The sequence below is a fragment of the Lycorma delicatula genome, chromosome 4 (genome assembly GCF_047948215.1).
Source record: "Lycorma delicatula isolate Av1 chromosome 4, ASM4794821v1, whole genome shotgun sequence".
Taxonomy (NCBI): Eukaryota; Metazoa; Arthropoda; class Insecta; order Hemiptera; family Fulgoridae; genus Lycorma; species Lycorma delicatula.
Genome location: NC_134458.1, coordinates 3,281,343 through 3,303,627, shown reverse-complemented (window position 1 = coordinate 3,303,627; position 22,285 = coordinate 3,281,343). Strand labels below are relative to the sequence as shown.

Genomic DNA, 22,285 nt, shown 5'->3' with positions numbered 1-22,285 from the left:
ATGGTGAGCTAGACCATATCATCTTGCTTGCACTAATTCTGCATATAAATGAAGGCAATTATTGGGACTACTGTAAATTACATGTGAAAGAATCAAGTCACTTGGTTGCTGTGCAACATTTTATCATGAATGTCAATCAATCTATTTCCCCAAGTATAGTTTTTTACAACATAACTGTTTGCTTTACACAAGGTTATTTAGTGTTTTATTCAGATAACTCTGGTAGTTACATTTACAGTCTCCAAAACATTACCTCAACCATTGAACAGCTTATTATAACACACATGAAGATACAAGTCTGATGTCACAGTGGCTTAAGAATAAACCAAAATCTTAGGACTGTGGTTTAAGAAGTCAAGTTTAGGAAGTGGCTAAGCCATACAGCAGTCTGGGTCTAAGCCCAGAATGCTGTATTTTCAGTGGATTCCTAGCCATATGGCAATGATAATGCAGATGAAGAAGTTAAATATTCAGTTCACCATACATGCTGATTATATCACTGTAATCAGGTGACTTCTGTAAATATTTGATGAACTTGATTTAATGCCACAATCGATCATTTCTTAGCTTCAACAAGGCTGATGTGTATAAATATGTTGATGGTATAAAATACCATAGCCATTTCCATAATTTTCTTTCAATTGAAGAGACATTATGGTATTGCAATATGTCAATGACTATCTAGGGAGGGCATGTAAAGATCCAACTTCAAATTTAAATGAGTCAACCTTCATACTCTTCTGTCAGATGTAAAATTCACTAAAAAAATTGTGCTGGAATCTTCTAACTATAATAATAGAAGTCTTGGGTACATTCTGTTGAAAAAGAATTTTCTTTCCCTCAGTTAAATAATTTAATGACACATAATTAATATTCTACTCTTTTAGTCATAGTTATTTTAATTAAATCTTCAAAACATCAAATTTAACAAAGGCTCCTTTTCCCAGATCTGGTTATTTTTTAGTTACAGATGCTATGTAAAGAGGTTTGTGTTCTCCAAAGCCACGTAATATGGAATTAGAAGCAGGGCTAGGTCTCAGGCATTAACATTTCTAAGGTTTCAGCTGTAGATACTTATTTAGTATAATTTTTCAGTAATTTTGGTAGCTCATCTTAATTTTCCTGAATATTGTATATTTGGGTTAATTTTTATGGGTTTTAACAAAATGTTTCCATATTTTAATTTTGTTAATTATTATTTTGCATTAATTACTGTTGTCAACTATTAATATTTTCTGTCATTATTCATAACCAGTAAGTTTTTGTCTCATGTATGAGTTTGCTACAAAATTTTCAGTAGCCTGATACAACAAACTATAATCCTTCAGAAACTAAAGGGCTGTCTGAGGGAAGACTCTGAATTTCTAGAGGAACACAGTAGCTCAAACCCAGAATAAAATGGTATGACAGTAACTTTTTCATCAGGTCCATTTATTACTTGCATGGCTACCTTCGCAGTTAAACAGAAATCTCAGGGTTAAATCTTGTTTGAATTTAATGGTAGTTAAAGATAAATTAAAAATCATTAAAATTATTTGATTTTAAGCAAGATTATAAATTTAATAGAACAATACAGACTTATTTATTACTTCAGAGATCTCCATCAAGCTGGAAAAATGGTTTTAAATAGGACTTAATCATATGAAATATAATTAGATACTTGGAGATTTCCAAAATGATTTTTAATTAAAAAAAAGTCTAGTAAGGCAGCATTTACTAATTTTCAGAATTTATAACTGGCAGTTTAGGTGCAGGTAAGAATGTTACTGTATGTTTGCTTGAATAAATAGAGTTATTAGTTTTTTGAATTTTTTTTTTTTGGGGGGGGGAAATAATCAAAATTTGTGTTTAACAATTAATATGTTTTAATTTTTTGTAATCAGATCTGGACCATCAATTAATTGGTATTCTATGTTTCAGTATCTACACAAAGATTTTCTTCTTATATAGAATAACGTCATGATGAAACTATATCTATACAGTAAAATAAATAAGCAAACTATTAGACAAATGGAAAGACGAAACCAATTTTATCACACTGTGCAGTCTTATATAAAGATTCAATCATTTTTATTACTATAATTTGTAATAGATTTCCTTTGCTAGTCTATTTTCTTTCACATTCTTGTCAACTCACTTAATTTTCAATATACTCCTGAAATGCCTCATTTCAAAAGCTCCTATCCTTGTTACATGGCTTTCTTATCATCCATACTTCATTACAAAAAGTTTTTCATGCTATACTTATTTTTCAGAATTACTAGACTTCTGTTTTATATCATCAAATGCCTTTTTTGTATGAACACTCTCTTGGCTTGTGCCAATATGTTACTTAATCCACTTATTTAATGTAAATAAAATTTGACGATTCCTGATGTAATATGTTCTATTTTACTCATACTATTTAATTCATTTTCCTGTTTTTTATCTTTTAATTGATTTCTACCCAAGCAATGAAACTATTATTCAACATTTCATCTTGCTCATTTCAAGTATGATAATATCATGAAACAACGTAATATCTATATTTCTGTATCTGAACTGTAACTCAAATCTGTCTGTCCTGCACATAAAATTTCTCTTTTAATTCCTTTATTAGTTTTTCAATGTTTAAATTAAAATGGAATGAGGAAAGGCTAAATATTTACTTCACTTCTACCTGTGTTCATTTTTGTGTTTTTGCTCTTTATTCTTACAAAAATTGTAAATAAATTTTTCTTTCTTTTTTTTCAAATTTAAACATTCTGACCAATTAGTATTACCAAATGCTTTGTCAATATCAACAAATGCAATGTAGGCAGAATTGTTTTTCTTCCTAAATTGTATTAGTCTTCCTCTATATATATATATATATATAAATTTAATATTAGATGAAATTTAAACCACCAAAACACAGTTAACAGATAAGTTAAAATTACCATATTAATTCAAAGAATCAATATTTGTGGGATCTCACATCTTCAGTTGGTATTTAATTCTATAATTACATTAAAATAAATTGTTTTATAATTTGTGAATTTGTCAAAATTGTTAGTTTTATAAATTTTGAATTTATTATGGAAGAATATGCAAATTCTGCTGTCCAGTACTAATAATGATTTTCAATACAGATATGTTTTGGTGGTATAAATTTCATTTAATATTAAATTTTATAAGTACAGTAGTTAATATATTAATGAATAAAAATATATATTAACTTCACCACATTTTTTATATAATTACTTTACTAAATGTAATCTTTTTAAGATTCATATTATTCTTCTGTACTGTTTAATTATATTTAAATTCTATTAATATAAACCACCTAGTGCAGAATATTGAAATAAGACACCTTAATTTTTCATGAAAGTACTTCTGCAGATTCTGCATCCTGTCGTGATTGAAATAAATTTGTTATTGCTTTGAAATTTTGTTTGTATTTATATATGTAATATTTTTCTAATGTATTTAATTTTATGTCATCTTTATTAATTTCTATAACAGACATATATCATGACTGAGAATACGGGGATCCTGTGAAAGTACTTTCATGAAAAATTAAGGTAAGATATGTGTTCCGTTCCATGTTGAGCCGTCTGGTGCTGCGATCTAGTGGGTGAGGCTCGTACTAGTATTCTATGTTGTCCCGCACAATGTTCTATGAGTCCCGCACAGTGCGGTTGCATTTTTCATTTCAGTCCAAGGGAACTCGTAGTTTCTTGCTAATGTTCAAGTCCAATTATGACTAAAGTGTCATACACTCTTAAGTTTAATGTAACTATTGTAATTCAATTAAAATATCAAGGGTAACAACAAATTAAATATAAAGATTCAAGAACATAGCATTGCTTCATTTCATCATCTATCATCTCATAAAAAAAAAATACAGTCCAAACAAGTTCTAAATTCTACCAATATGTCTTATCTCAATATTATGCACTTAATAGAATTTATGTCTTATCTCAATATTATGCACTTAATAGAATTTAAATATATATACATAAAAAGAGATATATCCTCATCACTGTCCTTTACTTGTCACAATTGCTATCAGACTGTTTCATTAGTGTCCTTATCAAAGGTCTTTAAAAAAGCAATTCCAGAAATATTTCCATTTAAATTGCCAGATTTCAAAATTAATGACATTTACACTAACTTCATTTTTTAACAATACATTTTCAGAAAGTGTATAGAAATTAAGATCCTAAAAATGGAGACATATTTTCTATGCTGTTCTGAAAATTTTTAGGAGGCGAAATAGACAATACTTACTTGGGAAACCCTTATCAGCATGTTGCATAGCAGCTTAATCATTGTATATATAATTATATTCTTACAGAAAATAGTAAACTACAGTAGGCTAAAACAGTTTTATTATGCTTATCTTCACTGCTGTTTGTTAAACAGACAGCAAATTTAAAGGAATCTGTTTGACAGAGAGAAAGCAAAATTTTTGTGAAGTGGCCCGACTATTCCTAATAGTTATTACAACCAACAGGCTTCTTTTGGAATTACCAAACAGGAAAAAGAATTCCAGAGCCAGCCCACAGGCAGCTCCTGAAGAACAATCTATTCATTGGATAGTTTACCATCTTGTCCATGCTCCAGTATATGTTTCTGAACTTCTGAATAAGATTATTAACAAACTGCTTTCTTCTGGTGATTTATTTTGGGCTATAAAATTATGAAAGGAAATTCTAAAAGGTCTTTCATTTTCAGCTCAAAAAGGAAGATTGCAATAAAACAAAAAGCATGTGTAATATCAACCAAATTTTTATTTTGAAGCTTATAACAATATCATTCATATGGCCTTCATAGTTTTGTTTGACTTAGCTAAGTCTCATCAACAGAATTTACGTGACTTTCACACAAATCAGCTTAAATACCACTATAATGCATAGAATATTTGCTTTCAAGCCATCAGTTGTTAGTGGTTTGTTGCTATAGACTTATGACAACATAACCCCAGAAAAAAAGTCTAAAGGAGTTGAATCACATGATCTTGGTGGCTAAATGACATTACCATTTCATGAAATTATCAAATCACCAACCTTTTGATGCAATAACTAATTTGTTTCTGCAGGTGTGTGGCTATATGCCACACACAAATTTTTTTCAAACTTACAAACAAATACTCACAAATCATAGCTTAATAGAGTTCACCATTTACTGTAACAGCATCTCCTTCCTTATTAAAAAAAAAAAAAAAAAAAAAAATGGTCCAATGATACCACCAGCCTGTAATCCACACCAAACATTTTTCGATGTAATGGTTGCTGTTGAATCACTTGTGAATTGGAATCATCCCAAATACAAAAATTTTTCTTGTTTACAAAGCCGCCAAACCAAAAATGAGCCCCATCTGAAAAGATGATTTTTTAAAATAATTTAGATCCACTTCAAGTTGCTCCAATTAGATAAAGTCAGAATTAGAAATCAATTAGAAAGAGTTAGATTCAAAGAGTCCAATTAGAAAACCGTCTTTGCAGAGAACAGTTCCATGGCTTTAATTCTTGAGTTAGTTTATTCTTATATGGGTATAGACCAAGATCTTGATACAAAATTTGTCATGTTGATGTCAAAACCGATAAATCTTGATTTTCAAACACTTGACTTAAAGCAGCAATTTTCTCTTGACTCCTTGGCATTTGTTTTGCAAACTGATGTTTCAACATCAAGTACACAAAATTCTCTTCAAATTGTTTAACCAACCCATGAATTTTGCTTCTGCTTGGCCAATTACGCACACCATAAATGTTGTGAAGTGCACAATACTTAGCTGTAACAGATTTCATATTTCGATAATAAATTTGTACGATTTGTAAACATTGTTGAGGTGTGTAGCATCCCATGATCCATCATAAACTACTGAAAACAAAAGACGGTTGAAAAAAAAAAATCAACGTTGCCACCACAATCCATCATTTTTTTGTGCTAATTTTAAAGACCCCTTAGTTTAAGAAAAGATTAGTTTAAGTAGAATGATTTGGGTATTTGTAGGCTGGTTTCTACAATATTTATACTAAATAATTAATTCTAAGAAGAAAAATAGGTTTAATAATTTACTGGTACTGTAACCATAGTAATCATTACTCCCGACCATACAGCTTAATCTATATACATGACAACTGCACTAGATCTGTTATTCACTTAAATTGTTAAAGAATATCTCATTATGATACATATTTTAAGTATGTCAGTAATTTGACTGACATACTTAAAATATGCAGTCAAATATTTATTTGACTGCATCTGAAGTGAAATGATCGCTGTTTAACAGGTTGAAAATTACAACTCTTCACACATTTACACAAACTCTGTTGAATTAAGAAGAGTTTGGACATAAAGAGTTATTGGCATAACAATTTAAAAGAATTACATGAAAGAAGGAATGGACATTAGATAAATGTTTTACAACTGAATTATGGTTCTTTAATCGATTACCCAGATCTATGAAGGTGTTGTAGAATATAAGCTACCTAATTGGTGAATGGTTTATTTGAATATCTGTCTACACAAGGCAAATTAAATTTTTTTCAAGTAAAAATATAATTCCAATTTAATAGAAATGCACTTTATTACTGAAAATAAATCTTAAAATCCTATTAAATTATTTACACTTATTTATGAATACCAGCATAACATGTACACTCTGTACAGAATTTTAATTGAGATCAGTGTGTATTAATTGCAATTAAACAATTTAGTAGGCTATTTCAAAGTAAATAGTCACTAATCAAATAAAATATTATCATCACTATTAAAAAAAACCCAAGTGAACAATATTTTAATTTGTATTATTTATTATGATTCATTCCATTTTCTTGTAATATTATTTATACTGAAATATCTTAGTAACTGGTATTATATACTTCTTGGGTAGATTATTGTAAAATTACAATAAATATGACAATGCCATATCTAATGAGTTCTGTAAAATTGGGTTAAAAATGAGAATTTTTCTAATTTTAGGTTTTATTGTTGGAATGGATCACAAACAAATGATGTATTACAAGATTTCCTAAAATATGACCAAAAAATATTTGGAACTTCAACTACACACATGATAAATTAGTCCTTTCCAAATATTTTGAAAATTATTAATTTAAAAAAGAAAGTAAAACATTATTTACTCTTAGTTTTTAAGCAGATTGTAAAAATAAACCAAAAAAATTTAACTTTTGCAAAAGGGTTGAATTACATGCTTTTTTTAAAGAAATTCTAACTGTCCTCGCCAATTTTTGATCAAACTGAACACAACACATCTCAAACATAAATTTCATGAAATTAAAATTTGAATAGTATTATCCGCTAAAAAAAATTATTATTTTCACGATATTTGCAAAAACCAACTTTTTAATTTATCCCTTTGAATAGGGATATCAGAAAGAAGTTCTGATTATTTTTTGACAATATTTTAACAGGTGTTATAGTAAAGCACTTGTGACCTTTTCTAACAATAAAATCTTAATTTAGTAAAATTTTTGTTTTTGACCTCAAAATTTACTATTTTTACTGGATAAAGCAAACAATTCCTTGCCATCAGAATGCTCCTCTATTCCAGCCTGCTTTCTCAGAACAGAACTCTTCTTTAAGAGGTATTATGTACATAATATTATATTAATAATATTTAATATTTTGTACATAATATTATGTAAATTAATTTGTCTAAAACTTGTCTGAAGGATTTCTAGCAGTAGTTAAATTATTTTAAAACTAAGAACACAACTTCCCCTTCTCAATTTCCATAGTTCAATAACTTTATATGAACTTATAATGAGATTATATTTTACAGCAGTTAAATTTATATCTGTCATTTCTTAGTTTTACAGTTTATATAGAGAAATAATTATGTAAGGATACATGTAAAGAGAAACTAAATAATTTGATTGCATACAGCCAGTGGCCATTTATATTCAATATTTTCTTAAAACACAGGAACAGAATTTTGAAAAAGCTGAATTTAAATCACAATTTCCCTGGTAGTATGTATTACAAACAGCAGCAGACAGCCAAAAACCTTTGCATCATAGAAATTTCTGATCTACCTGATAATGCATATTTAATAGGTTTTTCTTTTTTGAAAAAAAAAACAATTCTAATTGATAATTACAATAAAATTTGTTCTCAACAAGCTTACAAATAACCATCCTTGACATCACTGAAGTCAAATTTTTTCCATTAAAAGTAACATTAGTAGGACATGCCATTAAAAGACTGCATTCAGATAATGACAGTTAAACAAAAAGCATGCATGCAGGACATGACTGAGCTAGAATACATCCCACAAGAGAAATTTTGCATGGAATGAACCATAAATTTGGCCTAGTGTTACTTTCACTAAATTAGGTTAAGTAACAAGTAACGTTTTAAGAAATTCATAAAGGGGGATAAATGGATTAATAAAAATATAAAATGTTATTAACTTTACTAAGGCTGAAATTTGTAAAAGTATTTCTTTGTGCTCATTATCTCAATATTTTGGGCCAAGAATACATATTTTAGAGATAAAGGTTTCCTTGAATTGTACATATAAAATCTGGGTGAAATCAATTTACAGGTTTACATTTGTTACCATGCTCTCATACAGAATATTTTCAAAAAATTACTTTTTAATATTTAGATGCGATTGTTAAAACAAGTAATCTATTAAATCCAAAAACTAATCTCTGCATAATCACAACACTGCACAAGAGAAAAAGTGCATCCTTTTATGTTAACAGAATTGTGGGAAATAATTAGTTTTCATTTTTACATTTAACTACAACCATTATTAAGATATCTTATGGTTTACATCATTATCAATCCAAAATGAATTGATGACAAAGGGTGTTGAAGATGACAAAGGGTCATGGATTCAAATCCGTAGCAGTATGTAATTAAGCAAATTTACAGTTATGATTGCAAAAAGAAACTGATGTAATAATAATGAAAGGGTTAAACAGTTAGAACATGTGATACTGAAAGATTTGTATGATGTGTGAACAGAGGATGAATTAATAAAAAGAGGTATATTAGCAGCAGGAGAAATAAGTTCACTACTGATCACACATTTGCTGATATCTGTTATCAGGAGCAAGCCTACTCTTCATGTTTACAAAATACACAGTTAAATTCACAGACAAAAATTAATTTGTTTTTTATGTACCCACAACAATAAAAAATTGGTTCATAATTTAAAAAAATTGTATACAAAGAATTATATATGAAACGAATAAACAAGATATGAAACGTCTTTTGGAAGCGCACGATACATATTTAATGTTTAGATACTGAACATGAAATAGTACCAAGATCGGCTTCACTTTACACAACAAATAGTTACAAGTATGGGTCTCCAATGTCAAAAGTTCATGCCTTATCTTCACTGTTAAAATATAAAACCAAAAAATTAAATCTATAAATTTAAGTCATTCACACAACTCAAATTCAACTTCATCTGCTATGGTGTGTCTGCACCAAAGTGTAATCACTACTTTATACTGATTTTCAAAATGTTGTTTAGCATCCAAAACGTTCTTATAAGAAACTTTATATGTTGTTTTTATAGTTTTCTTAAACACATCATTTCATAACAAAGAAAATTAATAGCAAATATTTTATTTCAGTATCTATTTTAAAATTTAGATGTTATACTGTCTGTTTTCAGTTAAATAAAATGAAAAAAAATCTAAATCCAGAAAGTCTTGGAAATCAAATCTATTTAACAGTAAAACTTAAAAAAATTAATACAGTATTAAATAAACATATCTAATGTATTTGTTAATTTTTTTTCAAGTTATAATAAGATTACAAACTTTTCTGTACGTACATAGTAATGTGATTACAAAATTTTGCTAATGCATATTTTAATGCACATATACAAATGCTTACTTATAAATAATACTCTATGTCAATAGTTTATCATATGTTTGTATAGAATTATACACAAAATTATTTACTATTCTGACATACTCAAGAACTTATTTGTTTTTGTGTAAATATGACATTTCACAGCAGGCAGCACTGCAGAGAATGGCAGTGAAGGGGCAAAAGCTACTGAGTTTGTATGATTATAAATCCAGAACATGAATGGATCAGTAGATTTACTTGTTTGCATACACTTAAAATAGTTAGTATTGTAAATATTATGTTCACAAATATCTGTAAATTAACATCAATAAGAGAGGATATAATGTCCACATTTTACACAAAAATCTATTAACATGATGTCTTCTTCATAAAGGTAAGAATGGTGTTACCCTTGACCAGCTACACACTCATGACACAAAACTGAACGGTAACAACTAATAAATTTTTTTGTACAATTTTATATAAGTTTCGGGATCAATAATATATTAATACAATAATAACAACAAAAGTACTTTTAATAATACATCCAGTTTGACTGGTCAGCTTAAATAATATAAAACTCACTTTTCATTATGTCTAGCCTAGGAGCTTATTGATAAATTGTACTTATGATAAGTTTAATGATTAAATGGTTAGAATATTTGTTTTCATCATAAGTTTCTGGTGTAAGAGAGATTTCCATGACTTTACTCTTTAGTACTTAGCTTACAGAACTTATATCCATAAAGACCCATAAACTGTTAATATATCAGTTATTTATGGTCCAATTTTCATTGTTAATGTCTCTTAATCAGCAGCACTATGAAACTGTTCATTAGAATATTTACAGTAAACCATTTGTTTTTACAAATTGTTGGTTTTTAACCTTAATAAATTGAACTGCCTTGTACATGAAAAATTTATATAACTTATTTTCTAATACATCCCACAAACAAATTATTTTTATGTTATACGGTCTTGTTTTGTCACAATAAAAGGAATCACTTTGCAGGTGTTTCATTACGTTTAAGTTTAATCACTTCTGCTAAATATGACACAGACTAAGTTATCTAGGTAGGTTTATGTTCCTCTATGTTACCGCACATTTCTGTGTTAGTAAAATATTTCTCCTAAACGTGTCAGGACAATCCAATTAAATCAAAAATAAAACAAAGCACAAAATAATAATCATACCAGATATTAAGATAATGCTTTTGAGTTGCATCAAATTCATCAGTTTGCTTAGAATCTTCTGATATTAGTCTTTTTTTTTTCTTCGGCGAAAAACACTTTTGTGTTATCATCACCCTATTGACAACAGTGTATGTATTTTGGTGCCTTAAAATCAAAGATGCCAGAATATGAATGATAAGGATAAAATGCACACATCTAGCATGATTACTTAATTTAATAGGTAGAGACTAAATTAACGCAAAACTTCCAAATTATTTCAGAGAAATAAAGATCTGATATCGTCTACAGGAAATGTTACTTATCCTATTCAACCTATTAATTCCTTTCCTGGAACTATGGCAAAATTACAGTAGTGAATTGTAGCAGATAATAAATGAAATATTTACAAGATTACATGTTATGCACTTACATCCATCTGAAATGTTTAGGGCTTGCTTTTCAAGAACACAGTGAGAAATATCCTTTTAGTTACCAAAAAATGTTTGGTTAAATCCAGAATTAAATGTTAATGAAGTAGATTATAATTTAATTGAAAGCTACAATATCAGAAAAAATGTGCAAAATATCCACCAGAATATCATCCAACTTAGGCATCTAATGGCGATTCCATTTTGCTTTAAAAAAAGCCTGTGAAACACATAAATAGATTAAGAAGTTCTTTGCCGTTAAATGCTCTATAACTTTGACTATCATGAGTTTCATCCCTTATAATCTGTGCTTTTATATTTATAAGACAAAGTAATTGTACTATTAGGACACCAAACTTAGAAAGTAAAATTTTAAGTATGGAATAACAGAGTGCAAGTGTGAGTGATAAGAAAGACAACAGGCCGTTATCAGTCAAAACAATATGTTATTTTAAAATATTTCTTCATAATTTTTAACTTTGTTAAAGGAAACAAAGGAGGAGTAAGAAGTAAATAACGTGTAAGTAAATATGACAGCAGGTGTAAGATAAACATCATAGCAAGAGAATAACTTTAATCAGGGTAGATATTAAATTTCATTCATTTAGATAACCAAACTTGCACCAGTTATCTTCCATAGTGGGAGACAGGACATTCAGAAGAGATGAGAGTATCAAAGAAATAAAATTCTTGTAGCAAACATGAATCAAAAGCTACAGTGAGGCCTTGGTTTGTCAAAAGTTACGGTTATACACCTTGAGGTACAATTACCTGGCTTTTTTTCAGGAAATTGAGGTCAGAGTCAGGTATTGGACCAACACCTGCTATGCAAAGGTAAGGGTCAGGCACTGGATCAATACCTACTCTGCAAAATTTAATACAACAAACTCAAAGACAGTATTAATAAAAATTACTCAGGATATAAAATATAAACAAAAAAAAACTGATTTGGGACATTCCACATAAGAATTTTCAATACACCAGGAACAATTATAATTCTCGAAAACAAACTTTTGAAATATAAACCGGTGAAGAAATATCCTTTCTGTATAAAGGATATTTCTGTATTTTTTACAACACCAACATTAAACAAAATGAAGCAACTAGGAACAAAGGTGTTTCTCACAAATATATAGCACATAAAACAATATTGAAAAAGTATCAACAAAAGAATATTGGGCAGTACTGTTTTTTTTTCTTGTTAGGAGAATGTAGTGGGAAAAAGGAGTGCATTTATGCGGTTAATAGGAATCACAAATATACTTGAAACACGAGAGGGTTGTTTCCTAAGCAACACTTCCATCTGAAGGTTAATTGTTTCACCATCAGACCTATAAATGACATCAAAATAACAAAAAAGCCTTTTCCTAATCAATACTCAAAACTGGCATTTCCGTTAAATCCTAAATAAAAAATTAAAAGATTTTACCATCTTTTTAATATACAGGTGTGTATATATATACAAACACACACACACACACAAGCAGGCATATTATATATAAGGTCCACATGAACAGTCCTTCCTACACTATACCAAACATTTTTGTATGCTGATGATCTTACGACTGCAGTCCAGGCTGTAGAAAGGAAATTAATAAGAGGATGTTCTCTAATTAACATTTAAGAACATTAAATACAGCTACTTGAAGTCAAATCCTAGACAAATCAATTTAGTGCCTTCTATCTTAATACAATCCAAATAGAGGTAGTGAAAATTTGTCTGAAAGGAAGATTTCTGGAGCAAAGAAATCAGCTCAAATGCTTTAGTGTCAAGATTAGAATCATTTGACAGCAAACTTTATGTACATTAATATTATTAGAATTTCTTTTTAAATGTTTTTAATTTTTAAGGACAGAATTAGTAATGTGTTTCATTATAGTGAAGTTATACCAAGAGAAATATGAAGAATTTAAGATGAAAATAGTTTAATAACAGAATCCGCCATCATTACTAAAAAAAATCTTCATCAAAATTTCAAATGAAAAGGCTTCACACAGAAATACATCTGTCATCCGAATTTGGATGCAATCTGCAAAAGGTGTGTGAAGATTAAATTCAGATTTATACTGGAGCAATGATACGTACAAAAATTTCTCCTCGTGCACTCTTCACTTTTGAATTTTTTTAAAGACTGAAGTGTCACACCAGTGAATGATGTCAGTTAAGAACAATCTTACACAGTTCAAATTCTTAATCTCTGCTGCAACCAGGAAGCTGCACCAGCAGCCTACTGATTGCACAGTAAAAACTAAAAACTATCTGGTTGTCAAAAGTAAAATTCTGAACAAGAGGCTCTGCCTCATGGTATTAAAAAACTGAGAACTCTCTGGTCGCAGAGAAATCTTTCAGTAACACTGCCCTAGAGAATATTGTATTAGTTTGGTCAGGTCTCTTGAGAGGCTGTCATAAATAGAGGTAATCTACAGATTTAGCAGCTTTTTGGTGGCCTTCTTATCTCTGCTCTAATGACAGCAAACCCTTCACCATCAAAGGTGTCCTCTTGCATTCACAATCAGAACTAATATACACAAGTGTAAATTATAAATGCAAATTTGCATTGATTTGACAACTGATAGAAATTCCTGTATCATGCCATAAATGTGAGGTGAGAAGTCTATAGTCAAGGGACATCTCAAAAACTCACTAGAAAGAATCAGCTTCCTACCCCAGCCTTATCAATCCACTACCCAATCAGTGACTTAACTGTGAGATCAAAGCATCCTTTTCCCCGATGAGAAACTGAAATCAAAACATCTTGATCTTAAATCAGAAACCGAGTCAGAGTATTATTCTGTAATGCACTGAAAATTAACAGAAACAAAAAATTCAACTGCTAACATAACTGAGATAATAGAAAATGTATATGCTTATATAACTTAACACTGAACAGTAGAAATATTTAAGCATTAAAAAAACGCTATAATAAAGGGAAAAAGCAGTATGTATTTACACACCATTTATTTAATAAAAGAAATTAACATCACAGATGGCGAACAAACATTGTGGTGAATAGACATTGCACTATATGAAGTCCAGAATGGTTTTAAAAAAACATTCAACTCTTGAGTGTCCATCTGAAGACTCCCTATCTTTCTTCAGAATTGTCTCCCTGGCTCCTGGTTACATTAGCTCTTAGATTAATCCTGGAAGGCAGAGACGGCAAAAGACAAAGTTACTATGGGAGATGTGATTATAAGAAGTAAAATAAAATTAAATAGGTTTTTAAAAATATAGGGGTGAAATTTAAAAAAGCAAAAGTTATTTACATCTTGAATGAAAACAGGACGTGATAAGAGTAGAAGACCACTACAAACAAGCTCTATAGCAAAAGGAAGTCAGACGAGAATGATTCTTTCTTCACTGCTACCTATGAAAATCCAATACCTTTCCTCTGACTTCCATAAGAATGAAATATGAGACACTAACTGAAGAAGGCATGAAGAAATTTTAACAACCCTCATTAATCAACTTCAAAGATGCGAGATATCACATGAAATCTAGCTCGGTAGCAGATAAAAATGTATGAACAATTCAAAGTTTCAGAGGCAGATATTACAAAGTGTTTGGTATCTGTAAAAATGTTGGAGGTGATGAGGAAGAAATAGGAGAGTCAGAAACAAAAGAAATGATTCCATACAACAGGGAGGCAGAAGCTTTAGTGAGTTCACTCGGCTATATGAACAGCAAGCACAGACTGTTACAACAATTAAAATGATTGCAGGATATAGCAAAGAAACACAATGATGTGAAGAAAAGAAACTAAAGAGCCTTGAAAATGTTTTTTTAAACTGACGTAATCAATTTTTCTAGATAATTCCTGATAGGTCTTTTTCCCACTGCATTCATTAGGTTAAAGGTTTCAATAATTCAAGATAATTTTGGTTTCCTTCACTTTAAATTATTGGGAGTTGACTTCATTAAGATAGTAACACTGTATGTCAGAAATTGCAGAATCTTTTATTAAAATAATTAATTTTCTGGATAAAATCAAAAAGAATGGTCAATGTATGACATCACAGATAGGTTAGCAAATATGCATGGAAAGCTTTCATGTTGAAAGGAAATCTGCTGGTGTTGAAGATACAGTTAGGAATTACACAACATTTTTTTCAAATATCTTTGTAGAGTGAATTATCTAAGGCAGTGAAATGTGGACAGTTAAAGTGAGAAAGATGGGTAATATGAGATTTTGAAATGTGACTTTAAATAACGTACAATAGCATATCCTAACAGAGAAGACATGATAATAATCTTAATGAAAATTTAAAAATAATAATGTATAAGATAAACATTGATTATTTAAAACCATTTCTTCAAATTGGGATAAAATCATATTACTAATGGTGGAATAAATTTTACTTATTTACAAATAAAACATCAATTAAATCTGTCAAACTATTCAGATAGAAAATGCACCATTTTACACCTTTATAAACAGAAAAGGCATAAACATAATTAGGGGAGAAATTTAAAATAATAAACAGTTTGACTGATGTTGAACTGCCACTGATCAATCTCCTTGCTTACACATACCTCAATGGATAGGAGGATACTCTGATATGCCTGTCCACTGGTTCTCCCAGTCTAATATATGAAACTACTTCACACAAAAACTTACTTCTGTTTAATTTACAGTGATAAAAATGGTCACCATTTTGATAGTTTCATTTTCTCTTTCTTTATTAATAGGAATAAGTTTTGAGAGACCAGTAAAAAACCTAAAACATCATAAGAAATGGTATGCTGATATTTAGAAAAATTTTCACCATTTTTAAAACTGTTAATTGAACTAAAAACCTATATCCAGGATTTGATTTCACAATTCAGCCAAATGTTCAGTTACTATCTTGTTGGCCATGCCTAGTATACGGTGATATATCTTGATTATTCTTCTAGGGATAAAAACATTAAATAACTAATCTTTGTTTTAATAGGTTTTGAATTCAAGTATTATTTTCCATTAAAATAATAACTTCTGCCTTCATCTTATTAGTAACATAAACAAATCTGGCTACAGAGACTAAAATGAGATGTTTAATTATGTCAAACATCATTAATTTTTGAGCAAATATCCTTAGAAACACTTTCATAGCACTGCTAATTACAGAGAAACCTGAGTAGAGAACACTAGTAAAAAAATTTCAAATAACAAAATCTGAATTACAAAACTTTGGTTAAAGAAGCCTAATTTTTACGGTTTATTTAATTCCCATCCTCTTATGACTCTGTACTTAATTAATACTTAAGATATAGAAGTTACATCTTTATTTAATTCTAACATGTAACTACTTATTAATGGGAAGGAAAAGGAAGAATTTAAAAAATAAAAATATTTTTAAATTAAAAACAAATATCTTAAAATTAAATTTGTTTTGATCTGTTATAATAAAATATTAAATGTTTAATTAATTAAAAATATTAATTAAATATCTAATGTTTAATTAAAATATCAGATGTTTTTAATGTACAATACAGTACTAAACCAAGTGATAATTTAGTAAAAATCGCTTTTGCTTCTTAAAATTAACTTCAAATACTGTAAACTGTAAAGATGCATGTATATTGCATTACTTGCATACTGATGGAAGGAAAAAACAATGCTATTCTTGTCTGTTTTTAACAATGACATTGGATTATTATTTTAGAAACATTTTTTTAAACTTCCATCGCATTTGAGATTTTAATTATTAATATTTCCTTGAACCTCGAATATGACTGTCAGCAAGCAAATATTTTCAGTGCTTATTAGCTTCAAGCATGACAGTCGGTTTAATCCCTTCTTCATCACCCATTTATTTTTCTCTTCCTTGCATCTTTACTATTTGTCTTAATGATAAAGTTAAAATATACAAAATGTTGACAAGTTTATTCCAACTTCTGGGTTCATTAAACTTGTTCTAATATTTTACCATACTACATGAATACTTTCTTAAACTAACCAATGACAGTTCCATTTTTTAATACCATTCCACTTTTTTGATTTCCTTCCTTAGGCATTTAATAATGCACATATGTAACTATTACTCACCCTATAATTACTGCTTGTTAATCGCAAAATGAATGCAAACTACATTTCTCCTTTAATCTGAATATAACTATGTAATATACAATGCTCAGACTAGACAAAAATTAAAAAATAAGAAGCCGATATCAGTTAATAGCAGAAACTGCAATTTGTAAAAATAGAGAATCCAAATTAGTAAAGTACTTTTAATTATAAAATGAGTATTTTTAAAGGAAAAAAACTGGGATGAATAGAATTAAAAATTAAAAGAAATTTTGAATACATATGTTTAAATTCACCGTTTCGTTACATGACTGGCCGAAAATGAAAATTTGTTCATAAATAACTAATGTACCAACAATTCTACAGATCCCCATTGATATATATTTTAATGACATTAGTTCTAAAGCTACATAACAAAGAGTGGAACCATGGATATTATTTATTTAATGACAACTGGTGATGAAAATATCACATTTCACCTTTAATCACTAAACCACCTCCAACTTATATACACTCTCGACTAATAAATAACGTAAAAGAATAATAGCATTTTGTATGCAATCTTCCTCATCCATCTTCTGAGATTCAAACAAACCTGAAAAAATTTATTAATTAATTTAAAAACACTTACTTTACTAAGTAAATGTATCATTTAATGAATTCATTAAAGGAAATCACACATACATGAACAGTAGTTATACATAACTGCAATATATAGAATTAAACAATAACAACATTTTAAGTGTTCTAAAAATTATCTTATTTAATTCATACAATGTACCCATGTTTTTTTCATGAAAACATATGTTTATAGTTTGTGCTACAAATTGTTTTACAAACAGACTGAAATGATAATGATAATAATGGAATTGTCTCTGGCACATTACATATAAATAACTACTGTCTGTTCACATGATAAGGAACTGATGGGTGGCAAAGAAAATAGCCATTTGTTTAAAAACATAGTAGTAGTGACTAATAACAGACTCATATCAGTAGGCTAAAAATATCAAATAATTCTAGTATTTCATTTTTGTAATTCAAATCTTAAATACTGATTTGATTAGCATGGATGTTCATAATTCTTTTTTTATTTACAGTCATACATCATTATATTCTTGTATAATGAGACCAAACATTCAACAAAATATTTTTCATATAATGCAAGTGAAAAACTTAAAGCCATTTAAAAAGAGTTGAGTGGAAATCAAACAACAAGAAAAAATACAAGTGAAAATTCCACAAGTAACTGGAGAAAAAAAAAGAAAAGAACACTGTACAAGCAAAAATAAGAATCTCTTCAGAGGAAAATGCACAATTTCCTAAACTTGAAAAAAATTCATACAGTTTAATGTGAGTGTTGATCTGGTTACACTGTATCCACAGACTTGAGCAAAGAAAAATAATTTAAAAAATTTATGAAATCGAACTACTGTTTGGTTTCAAATGCCTTATACTACATTAATATTACACAATTCATTTTGAACTTTTCTTTTATCTCTGCATTACCGGTGGAATAAATCACTGGTTCTCCAAGCTTATGATATATAAATGCAGGGGAGTTTTTTTACATTTTTAATACTCTCCTGACTGCTATCAAGGCTATCTTATGAGTTCTGGAAGCACTTATATGTGTCATAAAAGTTACTCGCTCTTTGGTTATCTGTGTCTCAGTACATTGGTTTCACTTCATGATGAAGAAATCAGAAAAATGTATAGTACACTTGTTGAATCAATGTCAAATCATGGATGTGAATTGTTTTAGAATAAAGGAGGGCATATTAATTACTAGATATTCACAGATAGTACAGGTATGATTTTTTAAAAAATAAAATTACTTTTTATTAAACAACATATGTGTTGGGATTAATTTGCATGCTACTGTAGTTCTAAGAAGAAAGGAGTGGATCACTTATTAAAATTAAAAAAAAGAAGATATTTTGTACAGATATCATTAAAATAGTAACAGGTGTCATTTTTGTAGTTGCAATTTTTTGTAAAAATATTTCCAAGGTAAATAAATCATCAAGAACTATTTCAGTGAGGAGTTTTGTAGCCCTTATTTGAAAATTCAAAAAATTGTTTCCTATAATATTTGCTTCAAAGTTTAATCCATTTTATTTCTCTCTTGAAATTTTCTGTTAATAACTCATACATCATTTAACAGATTTGGTAATGATCCTAGTAAATCCTCTCCTCTCCACCAGGCAACTGAAATAATATTACTTCTAGGCCTGAAGATGCATTAGTAGACACATTGCCATACATAAAAAATAATCAATATGGAGAATGAAATCATTATATCAATCTGAGTTATATTTTCCACTTTTTTGAATGACAGTGCTGACTGACTATTATAAATTTTGGCCACTTGTACGCACACATACACACAAATTAAATGATACTATAATTAAGAAAAATCTGAATAATTATCAATAATAATTGTTTTTCTTTTTCAGTTCTTATATTGAGCCAGTACTTGGATCATAATTTCTTACAGAAAAATGCATAGATTACTCAAATTTATTTCATAAAAAAATGAATATTTGTAATGGAAATTAAAGTACTTCATTTTAAGCTAAATAGGAGGTTAAAAAACATTCTGAATGGTTAGTTCATACTTAATTTCAAAAATGTTTGTAATTAACTACATAGTAATAATAGTAGTAATTCAACACTTGTGCAAACAAAAAATTAACTGACTTAATGTATAGTTTAATTATAATGAAACATTTTTATGTGAAAAAAATAACAGAAAAATATTATCATGAAAGAAGAAACAAACACTACTGCTACTGACATAATAGAAGTTAAAGATAAAAAGATATATTTCTGTAATAAAACAAAAAGTTGATAGAAGGAGCAGAATGTTTACATCTCCCTCCTTGAAGTCAGCTTCTGCACAAGTCATGTGCAGTTGAAATTTCTTGTTCCTTATATAACTTCTTCTACACACACAAGTGATCTTCAGTCACCACAGTGGATATGTCTCTTATTTTTTAAACCCTCTCTACTTATGCCCATGCAATTCCATTAGTAAATTAAAAAAACAAACTGAAAATTTCATCAGTGTTAAATAATAACACCAAAATTTTCCATCATTAATTTCAAGAATTTAAAATTAAGTAAATATTTTTCTACATTAGACTACAATATCACTCCCAAACTAATAAGATTTATGAGATATATTATTGATTGCTTCTAATAGGTGTTTCAAAAAAGATGCAACCCTAAGATTAAGAAGGTAGAAGTCATGCATAGGTAAATTTTATTTCTCCCTACATATCAGTTAGCAACACTGTACTCAAGGTTAGCAGCTTGTTAACAGTTGAAACATCCTTCTTATGCACTAGTGCTATACCAGTATAAATTCATCTCTACTGTGTTAACCAAGTCATTTTCCAAGGACAAATGTGTGTATTTATTGAGACTTATTGTGTGTATAAATCTTATGGACGAGTTTCTGATAAAATTTCCCAATTCTTCAGTTCCTAACAAGTCGACAATATTGCATTTGATTAAAAAATTTCATGACACTGGGACTGTATATGATCAGAAAAGCACAGGTTGACCTGTTAACAGTAGAAATCAGAACAGACTGTTAACAGTAGAATTTCTGGAGGATGTGAAAGAATATTTGACTCGCTCACCCAGAAAATCGCTCAGAAAGTTATCTTAACTTTCATTACCTACAGCTTTCAGGTCTACTAAAAAATTTAAATTGCATGCTTGTAGCATCACTGTCATTCAAGAACTGAAAGATTGAAAGATATAGACCACAGAAAGCGTTTACAGTATTGTCGTTGGATTCGTTTTCTTGTTAATGACATGGTATTGAAATTTTGGATCATGTTTATTTCATCTATAAGGGCATTGTTTCACTTGGATGGCTATATTAACAGCCAAAACTGCCGAATATGGAGCATTGAAAATCCTCATGTGTTTCATGAATAACCATTACATGCATGTAAAATTGGTGTTTGGTGTGTGTCGTGTAATAGGGCCTTTATTTTTTGACAAATCTGTAAATGGTGTGGTTTATTGCAACTTAAACAGTTTAATGCCATGTTAGATTTACATGAACAAGAAGAATGTTGGTTGCAGCAGGATAACACAACATGGAATACTGCTAATGAAATGCTGGATATGTTATGGGAATTGGTTGGTCATAGTTTGATATCAAAAGGGTTGTGGTATGGTTTATCGCAACTTAATTGAACAGTTTAATGCCATGTTAGATAACATAACCAAGAATGTTGGTTGCAGCAGGATAACACATGTCATACTGCTATGAAATGCTGGATATGTTATGGGTATTGTTTGGTCATAGTTTGATATCAAAACTGTTGTTGTGGCCTTCAAGAACACCAGATCTTACACCAGCAGACCTTTTTCTTTGGGGGAATTGACGGTTAACATTGAAAGTGAGATTTCAAACATTACTGAGCAAACATTATGAAAAGTAGCTGCAAATGTTATGTAACGTATATGGACCTGCATTGGGATCACAGGAAATCATTTTGAACATCTATTGTAAAGTTATTAAAGGTAATTTGAATATTGTTGTATTTTATTAACATTAATATTTTTGTAATAAATTCATGTTGTCAAACAAAAGGGTTGTATCCTTTTTGAAACACACGGCATAAAAAGCCAAACACAAATAAATACAAGTATCACATCAATAGACTAATTAAAATTAAAGAAATATAAGGTAAATAATCCAAAGTTATGAATTTTAGTTTTCTTCAATTTGGCAGTTTTACTGAATTGTAATGATTCTAGAACAAATACTAAATAAAAAAAGTCAGAACCTACTGTCTTGTAACACTAAAAACTATATATAATTCTTCATTTTAATATATG

The 22,285-nt window shown here is 29.1% G+C and overlaps 1 protein-coding gene across 4 annotated transcripts in view; it reads right to left on the bottom strand.

Annotated features, from left to right (window-relative positions):
• Positions 1 to 4,771: 4,771 nt before the first annotated feature.
• The window catches only part of Ptp99A (Protein tyrosine phosphatase 99A), a 114,716-nt gene continuing 97,202 nt past the window's right edge, over positions 4,772 to 22,285 (bottom strand). For 2 of the 4 annotated variants that reach the window (XM_075362155.1, XM_075362158.1), the window contains exon 15: positions 6,538 to 18,014. The gene's annotated coding sequence lies outside the window, so the exon portion shown is untranslated. The other 2 variants (XM_075362156.1, XM_075362157.1) reach the window with 2 other exon arrangements.